This window comes from Bos mutus, chromosome 4 (assembly GCF_027580195.1).
Source record: "Bos mutus isolate GX-2022 chromosome 4, NWIPB_WYAK_1.1, whole genome shotgun sequence".
NCBI classification, from domain to species: Eukaryota; Metazoa; Chordata; class Mammalia; order Artiodactyla; family Bovidae; genus Bos; species Bos mutus.
In genome coordinates this window covers 109,525,242-109,540,806 of record NC_091620.1, presented here as the reverse complement: position 1 = coordinate 109,540,806, position 15,565 = coordinate 109,525,242, and the positions used below count along the sequence as shown (strand labels likewise).

Below are 15,565 nucleotides of genomic sequence, written 5' to 3'. Positions count from 1 at the left end.
ACTCCCAAAAGTGAAAAGGACGGTAAATTGCCTGCTTACCTTGTCTGCTGCTGCTTTCAGTTTCTTATTCATTTCTTAAGCTAAAAATCTACCCCACAATTTAAAAGACTTGGTAGATGAAGATCGAAATTTCCAAGCAGGATGCAAATTTTGGCCCCTTCTTCTTGGTTTAATTAATAAAATTTATATGTGAGCCTAACCTTGGAAGATTAAAGGAAACATTTAATGTGCAGATAAAAACATTTGCTATTTATATGAGGTTTTTAAAAGGCCATAAAGGGGAGTTTTTTATAGTGTTCATGTTTTCTTCAATTAAATTGAGAACTTTTTGGAGTACCATTATTCTTACTTTTTTGTACCTTTTCATCATAGCATTTAAAACAGTACTCTGTACTAAGTGGGCATGCAGTAAATACTACTGTGAAACCACTGGGGGCCTGGAGATTTTAATTTGCTTTTTGATTAAGGGTGTCCTTCCTCTTGACTCCTACCATGTCATCACAGACATGTGAGGGGGTAATATTGATAGAGTGCTAAATGGGAAGTGGTATCACAAGAACCCAGTTGAATTAGAAGAGTCCCCTTCATGTCTTTGGCTCGGTTGTCCACGGATAGAGCTCATCTGAATTAGATGTGTCTGAAAATTCAATTACTCCAAATGGAAACATCTGGATCCCTTTTTCTTCCTTTAATCCTTTGTCCTGGTGACTCTGCCAGACAGTCCATATCCCTTGTTGGTTTGGAAGGAAATATATAAGGGCATAGTTAGAAGTGGGGGTAGCTGATGGAAATGTGTCCTTGTCTGTTTTTTCAGTCTATGTGGTCACTTTCCTTCTCTAGCTATTAGAATCACAGATTTTTATCAGAGTGAGAAGAACTGTTTGTGTAACTCCATCTTTTATAGTAGAAGGAATTTCTACCCAGCAAAATTAATGAGCTACTCAAAAATACATATGCAATGATAGCAGAGCTGTACTAGAATTTTTTCTTTTTTGATTCTCAATCTAGAGAATCAAACTTTTTACTACACCAGATTCTAAATACTGTCTGGAAATTAGTTATTGCCTCATTTCAATCTGTCTTACTGGTATTGGATTGATTTAACCTATAGAAAACAACTGCTCATTTAAAATATTTGAATGCTATAAAAAATAAGAAAGATCCACCCCCCCACCCAAATTTGCCTGATATCTTTAGTAGATGCTGAGGGATGAGACTGACTTATTTTTTTCATGGAAGATATCAGCCGAATTCAAATAGATGTGTTTTTGTGTGTTCATAAGCTAGGACAGAATCAGAGAAAAAAAGTCTGACAAAGAAGATCATGAACCATCAAATACATCTCATCCTTGCTCTCTAATTCTTTTCATAGAAAAAGAAAAGTTCTGGGAACAAAGAATAAGGAAGAGGTAGACATATATTTGACCTGTGGTTTTAGATTTAACTTAGGAGAAGCAGAAAATAAGATCTCATTATAATTATACCTGTAGGGGATACAGACAGTCCATTTAGATAAGCCGAGTGTCTAGTTTTCTAAACTAAAAAGAACAGTTTTGATTCTTTGGGCAAATCATGACATCATGCAGTAAAGAGGTTACAAGATACTACTGACCAAGAGAAGTGATTTTTATACAAGCCATCACACGTCTCAGAATACTAAAAAGATATGTTAAAGTCTATTTAATCCTATTTTGGACATAAATTCTTATCTTCCCTTCATTCCAAAAAAATGTTCAAAGTGACATTTCTGCTTCTAGCACACATTAGAAAATTATGTGAAAATACATTTGGTTCATGTACAATATTTTGAAAATCTTTATTGAACCAGTTACTCTAGGGTGTAAATTGATCTTCTCATCTCTACTCGCCTTAAGGCTCAAATATGATGTTGGGGTTGTAAGAGACAAAAGGAAATAAAATCTAGAGAGAACAGAGGCTTGACACAAAGGCTCCTTCCATTCAGCAAAAGAATAAGACCAGTAAGAGTGCTTTGGGGTGGAGGTGGGGGAAGGCACAGAGGGAGAGAGAGACAGGAGAGGCAAGCGGAGGTGGAACACAGGAGACTGGTGCTGCTCCAGTGTCTGACCTAGAGACTTGTGGAGAAGGGGTATTAGCGAAACCAGGGAGCTCGGGGGACATTGAAAGTAGAGTTCTGCATGCTGTGCCTCCCATTTGGTTGCCTGGGAGAAATACACTGGGCAGGGTGTCCTACGCCAACATGGGGTGGGCCCAGCAGCATAAAGAGAGTGGACAAGTCTGGCCAGGGAAAGCATCATCTCCCTAGCTTTCAAGTGGACAAGTCAGAAGATTCCATATGCTCCCACAAAGGAAGCAATGGAAAGGATGGTAAAGGTATGCATTGAGATCCAAAGCAGCCTGCCATGAGGCCCACCATGGTAAGAGGAAGGGGACCCCACAGAGAATTTGCAGAATTTCAGGCTCAGGAATCAGATGGAGGATAGGGCAGATCCTCTTCATACTGTTCATAGGGTTCTCAAGGCAAGAATGCTGAAGTAGTTTGCCATTCCCTTCTCCAGTGGACCACATTTTGTCAGAACTTTCCACCACGATCCCTCCATCTTGGGTGGCCCTACACGTCATGGCTCATAGTTTCATTGAGTTAGACAAGGCTGTAAATCGAAGAAAGCAGGGAAAACCACTAGGCCATTCAGATATGATCTAAATCAAATCCCTTATGATTACACAGTGGAAGTGACAAATAGATTCAAGGCATTAGTTAGATCTGATAGAATGCCTGAAGAACTATGGACAGAGGTTTGTAACACTGTACAGAAGGTAGTGATCAAAACTATACCCAAAGGAAAAAAAATGCAAAAAGACAAAATGGTTGTCTGAGGAGACCTCACAAATAGCTGAGGAAAGAAGAGAAGCAAAAGGCAAAGGAGAAAAGGAAAGATATATCCATCTGAATGCAGAGTTCCAAAGAATAGCAAAGAGAGATAAGAAAGCCTTCCTCAGTGATCAATGCAAAGAAACAGAGGAAAACAATAGAATGGGAAAGACTAGAGATCTCTTCAAGAAAATTAGAGATACCAAGGGAACATTTCATGCAAAGATGGGCACAATAAAGGACAAAAATGGTATGGACCTAACAGAAGCAGAAGATATTAAGAAGAGGTAGCATGAATACACAGAAAAACTATACAAAGATCTTTATGACCCAGATAACCACGATGGTGTGATCACTCACCTAGAGCCAGATATCCTGGAGTGCAAAGTCAAGTGGGCCTTAGGAAGCATCACTACGAACAAAGATAGTGGAAGTGATGGAATTCCAGCTGACCTATTTCAAATCCTAAAAGATGATGCTGTGAAAGTGTTGCACTCAATATGCTAGCAAATGTGGAAAACTCAGCAGTAGCCACAGGACTGGGAAAGGTCAGCTTTCATTCTAATTCTGAAGACAGGCAATGCCAAAGAATGTTCAAACTGTTGCACAGTTGCACTCATTTCACATGCTAACAAGGTAATGCTCAAAATCCTTCAAGTTAGGCTTCAACAGTATGTGAACCAGGAACTTTCAGATGTACAAATTGGATTTAGAAAAGGCAGAGTAACCAGAGATCAAATTGCCAATATCATTGGATCACAGAAAAAGCAAGAGAATTCCAGAAAAACACCTACTTCTGCTTCATTGACTATGCTAAATCATTTGACTGTGTGGATTACAACAAATTGTGGAAAATTCTGAAAGAGATGGGAATACCAGACCACTTGACCTGCCTCCTGAGAAACCTGTATGCAGGTCAAAAAGCAACAGAAGCAGACATGGAACAACAGACCGGTTCCAAATTGGGAAAGGAATATGTGAAGACTGTATATTGTCACTCTGCTTATTTAACTTCTATACAGAGTACATCATGTGAAATTCCAGGCTGGATGAAGCATAAGCTGGAATCAAGTTTGCTGGGAGAAATATCAATAATCTCAGATATGCAGATGACACCACCCTGATGGCAGAAAGCGAAGAGGAACTAAAGAGCCTCTTAATGAGGGTGAAAGAGGAGAGTGAAAAAGCTGGCTTAAAACTCAACATTCAAAAAACTAAGATCATGGCATCCAGTCCCATCACTTCATGGCAAATAGATGGGGAAATTATGGAAACAGTAGCAGACTTTATTTTGGGGCGGGGGCTCCAAAATCACCTGAGATGGTGACTGTAGCCATGAAATTAAAAGACGCTTTGCTCCTTGGAAGAAAAGTTATAACCAACCTAGAGAGCATATTAAAAAGCAGAGACATTACTTTGCCAACAAAGGTTTTTAATGTACGGTCAAGGCTATGGTTTTCCCAGGAGTCATGTATGGATGTGAGAACTGGACCATAAAGAAAGCTGAGGACTGAAGAATTGATGCTTTTGAACTGTGGTTGGAGAAGACTCTTGAGAGTCCCTTGGACTGCAAGGAGATCAAACAAGTCAATCATAAAGGAAATCAGTCCTGAATATTCATTGGGAGGACTGATGCTAAAGCTGAAGCTCCAACACTTTGGCAACCTGATGGGATGAACTGACTCATTGGAAAAGACCCTGATGCTGGGAAAGGCTGAAGGCAAGGGGAGAAAGGTACAACAGAGGATAAGATGGTTGGATGGCATCATTGACTCAATGGGACATGAGTTTGAGCAAACTCTGGGAGCTGGTAAAGGACAGCGAAGCCTGGCATGCAGTAATCCATGTGGTTGCAAAGAGTCGGACACAACTTAGCAACTAAACAACAACAATGGCAGATCCTCAACAAGGTCTCCATGAAGAACCTAGATGGGATTAAGGAAGCAGAACGGGGCCACTTGGCCCTCCCAAGATGGGAAATAAGAAGAAAGGAGCAAGTGTGTGTTCATAAGCCACAGATTTTATGGTGGACACCGGAAGGACACTTACGTTATTCATATCTGAGATGGTATGAGTTTAACTTCGTAAGCACTCAACATATAGTTATTCAATATTTGGTAGCATACAGTTTATGGTCTTAAAGGTAGGATAAAAGTCCTCACTGATTCAAAAGTTGCAAGGCTCCCATCTACTGGTAATTTGCTTAAATTTCAGGCACATGATTCTTGAAATTGTTGACAATTTAAGAAGAGCCAAATATAATACACAGTGACAAAGAACATCACAATTTCTCAAAATTGCTCAAAATTCTTGTTGATGTTCAAAGGTCAATTGAGAATTTCTAGAGAAGGGTATAGAAATATGAAACAAAGATTTCATTTCCAAGTTGTTTTCAGTATTATAAAAGTTCCTTCATCTTGGAGATCATTGTTAGAGAAAATATATACATAGGGGTTGGAAAGGTAATAAAAACCTTTTGAGAGGAAAAGCTGTAAGGACTGATTACCCTCCAAGAATTTTAATAGAAAAAGATAAAAAACAATCATGTAGTCCTACTAATAACTGTCTAACAGAAATATAATAAGCCACATATGTATTTTAAATTTTCTAGTGGTCACATTTTAAACATGGGTGACTATGGGGAGAGCGTGACTCGGCCAAGCACTTGGACTTGGCTCCTTCATTTCCAACATGGAAGAAACTTACATGGATACCCTGGACCCTGAAAGGCTATTACAATGTCCCTATGATTTAAAAAAAATCAGATATGTGCCTGCAGATTTCCTTATCATCTTATCAAGTACAAAAAGAATAATCCTGACTATTTAAAAACTCTGGCTATCTGCCCCTTCAGTGCCTACCATCAGGCTCCTCTGGCTGAAATCAGGCATATGTCAAGCTGTGATGACAAAAGCTGTATTGAGCAGGATGTAGTCATCCAGGAACTTTGGACAAGAGACTCTGACCAAGCGCACAAAACAGGTGCCCTCCTCACGATGAACACGGGGATAAAGATTTGTAGGAACAGACCGGCACCCCATTTGTCTGGAGGCACGGCCAACTACTGTGGTAACCACAGCCCTGCCAGCCAAGCAACATCGTTATGGAGCCCGAGTGATGTGGCTTCAGGCCTGCAAGTTCCCAAGCCTCTGCCATGGAAAAACAATGGAAATGCATAGTAACTGAATATCTATCTCATCAAATGAGAGGCCCTTGCTTCTTCCTGCTACAGCGGGTTCTTCATTTTTTCCCTCCTAATCTAATTATAGAAAGATAAATTATCTGTGACTTTCAAAGTGACAAGTACCTTTTTTTTCTCCCCCTCTATGAGTGCTGACTCATTTGATGCAAGAAAGAGCCCTCATGCTCAGAAGAACTGTTTCAAATCAACCATCATTACAGATAACTTGAAAAATAAATTAAAAATAAGAAGCAAAAAGAAATGAGTAAAGATAGTCTCAATAATAATACTTTGTCTAATGTAAGGTATCTAAAATATTTCTCATTTCAGATATAATCAGTATAAAAATTATTAATGAGATATTTTATAGGCTTTTTTCATACTAAGTCTTCAAAATCCATTATACATTCTACACTTAGAGTATATCTCAACATAGATGCTAAATATTCAGTGGTTAAAGTAAAATCCAGTCCTACCAAAATAATAAATTTGTGTTTAACAGAAAAATGTTACCCTACTACCTTCTATTTTAAATGTAAAATACATAAAATTTTTAAATACTTAAAATTTTTTTTTTGTCACATTAGCCATATTTCAAGTGCTCAACTTGAATGGCTAGTAAATACCTTGTTATACAGCAAATATCCAGGTTGATAATTAGCACAGGTACAAAACTGATGTACACTGAATGAATGCCTGAATAACTTGTCTGAGTTCCACAGTTTACTAGCTGCTACTTTCATATTTTTACACTGAACAATTATCTGGGGCCAATTGGATATGAGAGGAAAGAGAGAAAGGAGCCAAAGAGTTTGGGAGGAAGCCATAAGGAGAATTAGAGTGCCATGGACACAATCAGAAATACTGAGAAGGAAGACTTGGTTCAAAAGGGAAAATAATCAATATTGCAGTTCTGAACGTTCCCTGCTGTGAGGAATACAGCTCCTAACAAAGCTCCCAGTGATCATCAGTAGCACCAACAGAATCTACCATCACAACTGCTCATACCTCTCGGTCCACACTGTCCAATGGCTACACATAATCCTGTCCTATCTGGTCTGAAACCGAAGTCAAACTCCAGCTGTACTGTGCTTGGCATCAAACATTAAAAATCCAAATTCAAAAACTAAAAGAAGGGGAGTTTAAGTATAGCTCTCCCCATCAAATCTTGCAACATGCTCTTTTGGTAATAAATATTCTAAATACTGATCCGGCCGGAACTACTGCAATGCTTCGTCATTGGTGCCTGGAGCAATTAGATGCAAAGCCATTAGTCAAATGGAAGGACCTCCTCTCAGGACAATGGAAGGGTCCTGACCCATTATTAACTAGCGGTCAAGGATGTGCTTGTATTTTTCCACAGGATGCAGATTCTCCAATTTAGATCCGGGACAGGCTGATTCGTCATGTTGCAGTCCCCCAGACATCCGGTTCCCCCATTGCTTCGATCACAAAAGAGGAGCCCACCAGAAGGGGAGGCAAGATAAACATCGAAATCCCAGTGAGACTGACGGGGCTGCTGCAGCGCGAACTCCAACCAGAAAATAATTCTACTTATTCTGTTTTGGCTTGTCTACCCTCTCCTTATGTTTTTCTCTTTACCAACGATTCTGGAAAACTTAATGTACATGTGACTTTCACTGGTGGACCCAATATAGTAACTTGTGAACAATGTATGCTCTCATCTTGTTTAAACCCTCAATATAATGTTTGCTTCTTTGTAGTGTTACAACGTCCACCTTATCTTATGATGTAACCACTTATTGATATGATAATTTTGGTCTTTCTGTATTACAACAACCACAGGATTTAATGCGATCGCGACGGTTTGTGGGCTTGCTTATCCTGGGAATAGCAGCTTTAATAGCAGCAATTGCTTCTGTTACTGTGGCAGCAATATCATTGACTCAACAAGTGCATACTGCCGAATATGTTGATACCATGTCTAAAAATGTCTCTTTAACTCTAGCAACACAGGAAGCTATAGATAGAAAGTTGGAGATGAGGGTAGATGCCTTGGTGAAGGCAATAATCCATATTGGGACTGAGTTACAGGCTTTAAAAGTGAAAATGGCTCTGTCATGAAACGCTGATTACAGGTGGATATGCGTGACATCTTTAAAGGTAAATGAGACAGATTATGAATGGGAAAATATCAAAAATCATATCTCAGGTGTTTGGAACAGCTGACATTGGCCTGGACTTAGGGAAACTTCATAATCAAATACAGACCCTGGAACACTCTCAACTGGATTTTACCACTGCTGGAGCAGCTAATGACTTTTTTCACACCTTCTCTAACTTCATTTCAGGAAAAAACATTCTGTCTAATCTGTTGGTGCTTTCATTTTGCTTCTTATAATCATTCTTCCTTATGTTGTCAGGATTCTTTGGCAGAATATTCAGAAGCTCGCAACTGAGCTGCAGTTGGCTGTTTTAAGAAATAAAAAAGGGGGAGATCCCAGGAGCTGGCATGAGAAGCTCCACCCATGGCAAAGGTCATGAGGAAGGAGGCTCAGCATACGCAAAGGCGGGATCGAGCCTCAGGAGTCCCCCTGGAAATTCTTGAGCATCTACCCCCAAAACCAGAGTCTGCCTACTTTCTGCTTTGTGCTCTCACCTACACCTCTGACTTTACGGGGGGCTGTCCCCTACTACCTCTCTCTGAAAAAAAGAGTTAACTTACAGCTCCAGTTAATAAAGTTCCTGGGTGTGACAGTGTTTCAACCTACAAACTCCTTTGGAAGTCCTCTAGCCTGCCTGAATAGGTTTTTCCGGCCACATGTGGTTGTTCAGAGCCTCCCAACTGTGAGAGGCATGAGATGTTCTAAACTGTCTAAATATAGATTCCTTTGAGCAGTTAAAAGATTGATTAGAAATTGTATTGGTGAAGGGTTTTTCACTTGTTGGGCCAATGTTTGCTGCTAAGCTTCCATATCCCTTATCTGCTGTGTCCCTGGCAGTGTATTGATTAATATAATTGGTGTAATTAGTAGTTTTAATGTTTGTAACCTTGGACCCTTGAGTTAATTCTTTTTCTCATTGTAGCCCACCACACCTTTGCCCTATAGGAATGCAACTTTATCTAATGCTTTTGGAGGGTGGCACCTGACTCATCACCTTTAGAGAAAAATAAGTTTTCTGAAGAAAGGGTCTTAAAATGTTAACAGGCCTCCCGGGCCAGAAGATGATGCAAATCACCTAAACTTTTGCATATGATAAGTTTGCAGGAAGAAAGCCTGGCTTACTGCATGACTCTACCCCTTCCCCATTATCCTCGATGCATAACTTAAGGTATAAAAACTACTTTGGAAAATAAAGTGTGGGCCTTGTTCACCAAAACTTGGTCTCCCTATGTCGTTCTTTCTCTCACCTTCTGGCTGAATTATTCAGCCTCTTTTCTCCACTGAATTTCCTCACTGAGTTATCCTTATTTCAGCCTCTTTTCTCCACTGAATTTCCTCACTGAGCTATCCTTATTTAACCACTCTTTATATCCTTAATTAATGTTTAATTAAGCAATTGTTTCCTGATCCTCGCCGACGCCATCCCCGCTTCGAATTCCCTGGATCCACCGGGGCTGGACCCCGGCAGTTACTCTGATCCATGATTCTCAGGATGTTCGTCTGAATTTCACACCTACGTCTTTTCTCATAGATATTCTGAACCCTAAATGTCAACTGCTGCCTATTCTGCTCTTCCTAGTGCTTTCCTGCCATCCTCAACACAACCTTTTGCTTCTGACCTTCTCCTAGTCTATGCCCCTGAATTTTGTTACGCCCAGCCCTATCCATCTCTCTCTCTCTTTTTTTTTTTTTTTCAGCCAAGCAACGTGGCATATAGGATGCAGGATCTTAGTCCCCCAAGCATGAATCAAACCCATGCCCCCTGCAGTGGAAGCAGGGAGCATCAATTCGCTTTTTAATTTTTAACATTATAGAACAAAACTGAAGTCTATTAATATTCTATGCTTACATTTCTTAGAGACAAACAGAAATAAAATTCATGAACCAAAAACTGAAAACAAACAAAAAAAACAAGAAGAGTTTATAAATACTAAATACGGATCTGAGCATTAACAGCTGAACAGAGAATGTAATTTTCAAGTGATAACAAGTCCAAGTCACAGGCATGACTTGGACTTCAAGTCATGTCTGTGACACCAGTTCACCTGGGTACCTCTGTATCTGTGGTAGGCATCCTCTCAGATGACCCCCAATGATCCTCACCTCCCAATGTCTATGTCCTGTTGGGCATTAGCCCAACAGAAGACAGCAAAAGTGATGGACTATAACTTCTTCTGATAACGTTCCTCTTGGATTCTCTTTCTCACTTTCTCACTCACTTATTCTGAACAAAGCCAAATGCAGTGTCGCAATCTGCCCTACAGAGAGGTCCACATGGCAAAGAACTAGGGACATCTCAGACGAACAATCCATGAGGAATTTTGGAAGGAGTGAATTTGGAAGCAGAACCCCCTCCAGTCAAGCCTTCAGGTGAGACTTGTGCTCTGGTCAACACTTTGACTACAGCCTTGTGAGATACCTTGGAGTTTTCCAGGTGGCTCAGTGGTAAAGAATCCACCTGGCAATGCAGGAGCTGCAGAAGACACAGGTTTGAACCTCGAGGCAAAGACAACTAGCTAAGTTGCATCCAGATCTCTAACCTACAGAAACTGTATTTTTAAACTAAGTTTTGGAGTAATTTGTTACATAGCAAGAGATAACTAATACAGCCTGGAACCCTAGTTTTCTTATAGAAAATTCATGCAATCTATCCTATCTACAATGAATTGAATTTTGGACATTTCAAGTGATCACAAGATATTCAAACCAGAATGTGTACAAGATATTTGGTAAAACAGACCTGGAGCCTAAGGAACGGTTAGCATCAAGGTTAAAAAAGGAAGTCATGACAATGTGTTGACTGTCTTTGAAGACTTTGAAGGTAAATATGAAGCATTTGTCAAATGGATGAGGGGAATAATTCTTTTCTTCCCTTGTGAGTCTCACTTGGCAGAGAGAAGGGAGCTCATGAGAAACATTTGGGGAAATTTACCAACATATACACAGCCTCACCTTTCCCCTTTAAACCAGACTTAAATCAGAATCTCCAGGAAGAAAATCCAGTTATGTACATTTTTCTAGGTTCCAAGAGAGTAGAATTTAGAAACACATTAATCTCTTATATAGAATTCCATACGGGCCAGATCTGTTACAGGTTCAATATAACCAAATTTTCCAGAAGGCCTTCATTATAACACAAGCATTTCTTTAACAAGCTAGCATCATAGCACAGAACTGTACCACAGTTGATAGCATAAGTCACCTTCTTTTGTACTAAAAGTATCCTCTAAAAATGAATTTCAATGATAAGTGACTTATGCACAGGAAGTTCTTTTAATACCTCACCTAGCCTCTCACTGAGGCAATGAGAAATCTGAAGTTTCATTATGATAGCCTTGAGGATCTGTAAATTATTTCTAGATGCCTAATAGAAATTATATTTTTACCAAGGATAAAAGCTACAGGCTAACTAAAATGTCGTGTCTTTAATTAAACACAGATTAATCACTATACCTATTACTAGCATATTATTAATATTACTATTATCATATGTTAATCAGTATCAAGATGGACAGTTAATGACCCAATAAAAACTACCTACATCAGTATCCAATCTTGATTTTGTAACTAATCTTGAACCTAATACAAAATGACAGCCAAATTAAAGTGAATCACACTTAAGTATCTCTAGACACTTTTAAATTTTCTTACTAGCAGTTAGTATAGTAGAAAAACCAAGAGTATTAGAATCAGAGAATATTAGAACCTGTGCCGTCCTATCTGTACAAAGGGAATTTCCAAACGTCAGTTTTTTCATCTGTTATGTGGGGATAATGCTAAAGAATGCTGGGAAATTAAATGAGAAAATGTGGCAGCCTGCTGCTTAGCAAATAGCACAAAGCTTAGCACATACAAGTTCAACGGTTGTTGTTACTGCTTCTTTTCTTTAGTGCTTCTTGGCAAATCAAACATTCGTGCAATCTAATATACTTGTAAATCTTGATGAATATAGATCATTGATTATAATTAAGATCAATAACTCAATCTCCCAAGACAAAAGAAATAAAAGCAAAAATAAACAAATGGGACCTAATCAAACATACAAGCTTTTGCACAGGAAAGGAAGCCATGAACAAAATAACATAACATCCTACAGGATTCAATAAAATATTCGCAAACAATGTGGCCAACAAGAGGTTAACATGCAAGATACACAAACAACTCATGCTCATACTCAGTATGAGTATATATAACTCAGTATCAAAAAAAATAATCGAGAAACAGTCAGAAGACCTAAACAGATATTTCTCTAAAAAAGACATACAGATGGTCAACAAGCACATGAAAAAATGTTCAACATCGTAATTACCACAGTAATACAAATCAAAACCTCAATCAGTCAGTCACCAGTCAGTCACTCAATCACCAGTCAGAACAACCATTATTAAAAAGTCCACAAATAATAAATGCTAGACAGGGTGTGGAGAAAAGGGAATCCTTCTATAATGTTGGCGGGAATGTAAAGTGGTAGAGCCACTACGGAAAACAGTATGGAGGTTCCTTAAAAACCTAAAAATAGAGCTACCATATGATCCATCAGTCCCGCTCCTGGGCATATGATACATGTACCCCAATATTTATAGAAGCACTATTTACAATAGTCAAGACATGGAAACAACTCAAGTGCCCAACAACAGAAGAATGGATTAAAAGATGCTATCTCTGTCTCTCACTCTCTCTCTTTCTCTCTCTGTGTCTCACTCTCTCTCTTTCTCTCTCTCTCTCTCATTCACACACACACACACACACAGAGACACTGGAATATTACTCAGCCAGAAAAAAAACAATGAACTATTGCCTTTTGCAGCAATATGGATGGATGTAGAGAATGTCTAAGTCACTGTCAGACAGAAAAAGATAAATATATAATATCTCATATGAGTAATTAAAAAATAATACAAATGAATATATGTACAAAACAGAAACTCATATAAAACATATAAAACAAACTTATGATTATCAAAGGGAAAAGGAATGGGGGAAGGATAAATTAGGAGTATGGGATTAGTAGATACAAACTACTGTGCATAAAATGGGCTTCCCTGGTGACTCAGTGGTAAAGAATCCACCTGCCAATGCAGGAGACATGAGTTCACTCCCTGGGTCGGGAAGATCCCCTGGAGAAGGAAATGGTAGCCCATTCCAGTATTTTTGCCTAGAAAATCCCGTGGACAGAGAAGCCTGGCAGGCTACAGTCCCTGGGGTGGCAAAAGAATCAGACACAACTTAGGGAATAAACAACAACAGTAATGCACAAAATAGATAATTAACAATGATTTGCTATATAAAACAGGGCACTTTATTCAATATCTTATAATAAACTACAATGGAAAATAATCTAAAAAATATATATATATTAGAAAAAATAATTTAGATCAATATTGAAATAAATAATAAGTTCTTTGATATGAAATTTCTTAAAACATAGAGTCCACAGTGAAAAAATAATACAAGGGGTCTCTGACGATGCTTAAAACTTGTGAATAACTGACAACCCAAATATGTTCTAGTATACTTTAATTCTGCTCAGTGTCTTCTTTGATAGAAATGACAAAAACCATCTCATCACATTTTATATTCTCCATCATAGCCTTCATATCTGTGTGTATATAACCCAAATGGGACCATGCTAAGTGTTGTTCTCTAGAGCTTAGTTTTAATTTGTAATAATAAATTGCAGAAATGGTTCCATGTTAGTACATATAGCTGTAACTCAATCTTTAATATACTAACATTAACTATACTTAATATACTAACATTTATTTAATTAGTCTCTTTTGAGGCACATTTAAATGTTTCAAAATTTTCACTATTATAAATTACCCTTATCTGTGAATCTCTGCACATCTATCTTTAGACACTTGGGTATTTCTGTAGGATTGCATAAATTATGAATGCACTTAGCTGGCAGTAACAAAAACCACACCAAGAATGATTGTTAAAATGGATTTCCTTACATAATAAAATGCTGAAAGGTAAGCAATTGCTAGCATCCTTCCACTCCAACATCCTCAGCTATTATTTATTCTCATTATGTTCATTATTTTATATGCTTTTGAACTGTACTGTTGGAGAAGACTCTTGAGAGTCCCTAGGACTGCAAGGATATCCAACCAGTCCATCCTAAAGGAAATTAGTCCTGAATATTCATTGGAAGGACTGATGCTGAAGCTGAAACTCCAATCCTTTGGCCACCTGATGCAAAGAACTGACTCACTGAAAAAGACCCTGATGCTGGGAAAGGTTGAAGGCAGGGGGAGAAGGGTATGACAGAGAATAAGATGGTTGGATGGCATCACAGACTCTATGGACATGAGTTTGAGTAAGCTCTGGGAATTGGTGCTGGACAGGGAAGCCTGGTGTGCCGCAGTCCATGGGATTGCAAAGAGTCGAACATGACTGAATGACTGAACTGAACTGATGGTCATTATTTATGTTCTCCAGGTACCACATCTGCACCCCAGCATCCCAGCAAGAAGGAGGTTTCAGGAACCAAAACTTCCTCCTAGAAGGGAAGTGCCCCATAGATTTTCACCAATGACGTTTTGCTCAGAACAGTGCTACACACCCATGCCCAGACCAGTCACAGGCAAAGAATGGAATCATCACGACCAGCTGAAATCCACCATGATCCATTTCCTGGATCTTGGAGCTACAGCCTATCATCTCTGAGCTCACTGAACAATTTAACCTGTTGGAAAATTCAGAGTCTTAAGACTCTTGGGAAAGAAAAGGGAAATGGAGACTGGCTACTGAGAAAGCAATGAACAGTATCCTCGACACATTCTAAAGGAAGAATTGCTAAGCCAAAGGGTATATGGCTCTACATTTTAAATCTGCAATACCAATCACCAAATTACCTTCCAAAAATAGTGTATCAAATGAAAGTTCCAGTAACATGTATGAAATGGCTGAATTGCCCACATTCAACAACCCTGGTCTTCTAAATTTTTCTAAATGTTTGCCAATCTGATAAGCAGAAAATAGTCAAATACAGAGTTAGATAAATATGAGTAGATAGATGATAGATATATAGATAGATGATAGAATCACAATAGTATATTTTGTACATATTTTATTATTAGTGTAGATGAGAATTCCTTAATATATTTAATGACCACTTGAATTTCTTTTTCTGTGAATTGCCAGTATAAAAATGCCTTTATTCACTTTTCTATTGTTTTTTTTTTTTGCTTTAATCTCTTTAATATATTATGAGCATTAACTCCCTTTTACAAATACATTTCCCAGTTTATTTCTTGACTCTCCCATTTATTTATGCTCTTTTACCCAATTCAGATGCTTTTAATTTGTTTTAAGTTAAATATATTCATCCTTCCATTTATACACTCAGATCTTGGCAACATTCTATGAAAGATCATGCCTGCTTCAAGACTGGAAAATATG

At 38.5% G+C, this 15,565-nt stretch overlaps 1 pseudogene; it reads left to right on the top strand.

Annotated features, from left to right (window-relative positions):
• The first annotated feature begins 5,542 nt into the window (after nucleotides 1-5,542).
• LOC102281673 (gametocyte-specific factor 1 pseudogene) lies at nucleotides 5,543-6,030 on the top strand (annotated as a pseudogene).
• Nucleotides 6,031-15,565: the final 9,535 nt, after the last annotated feature.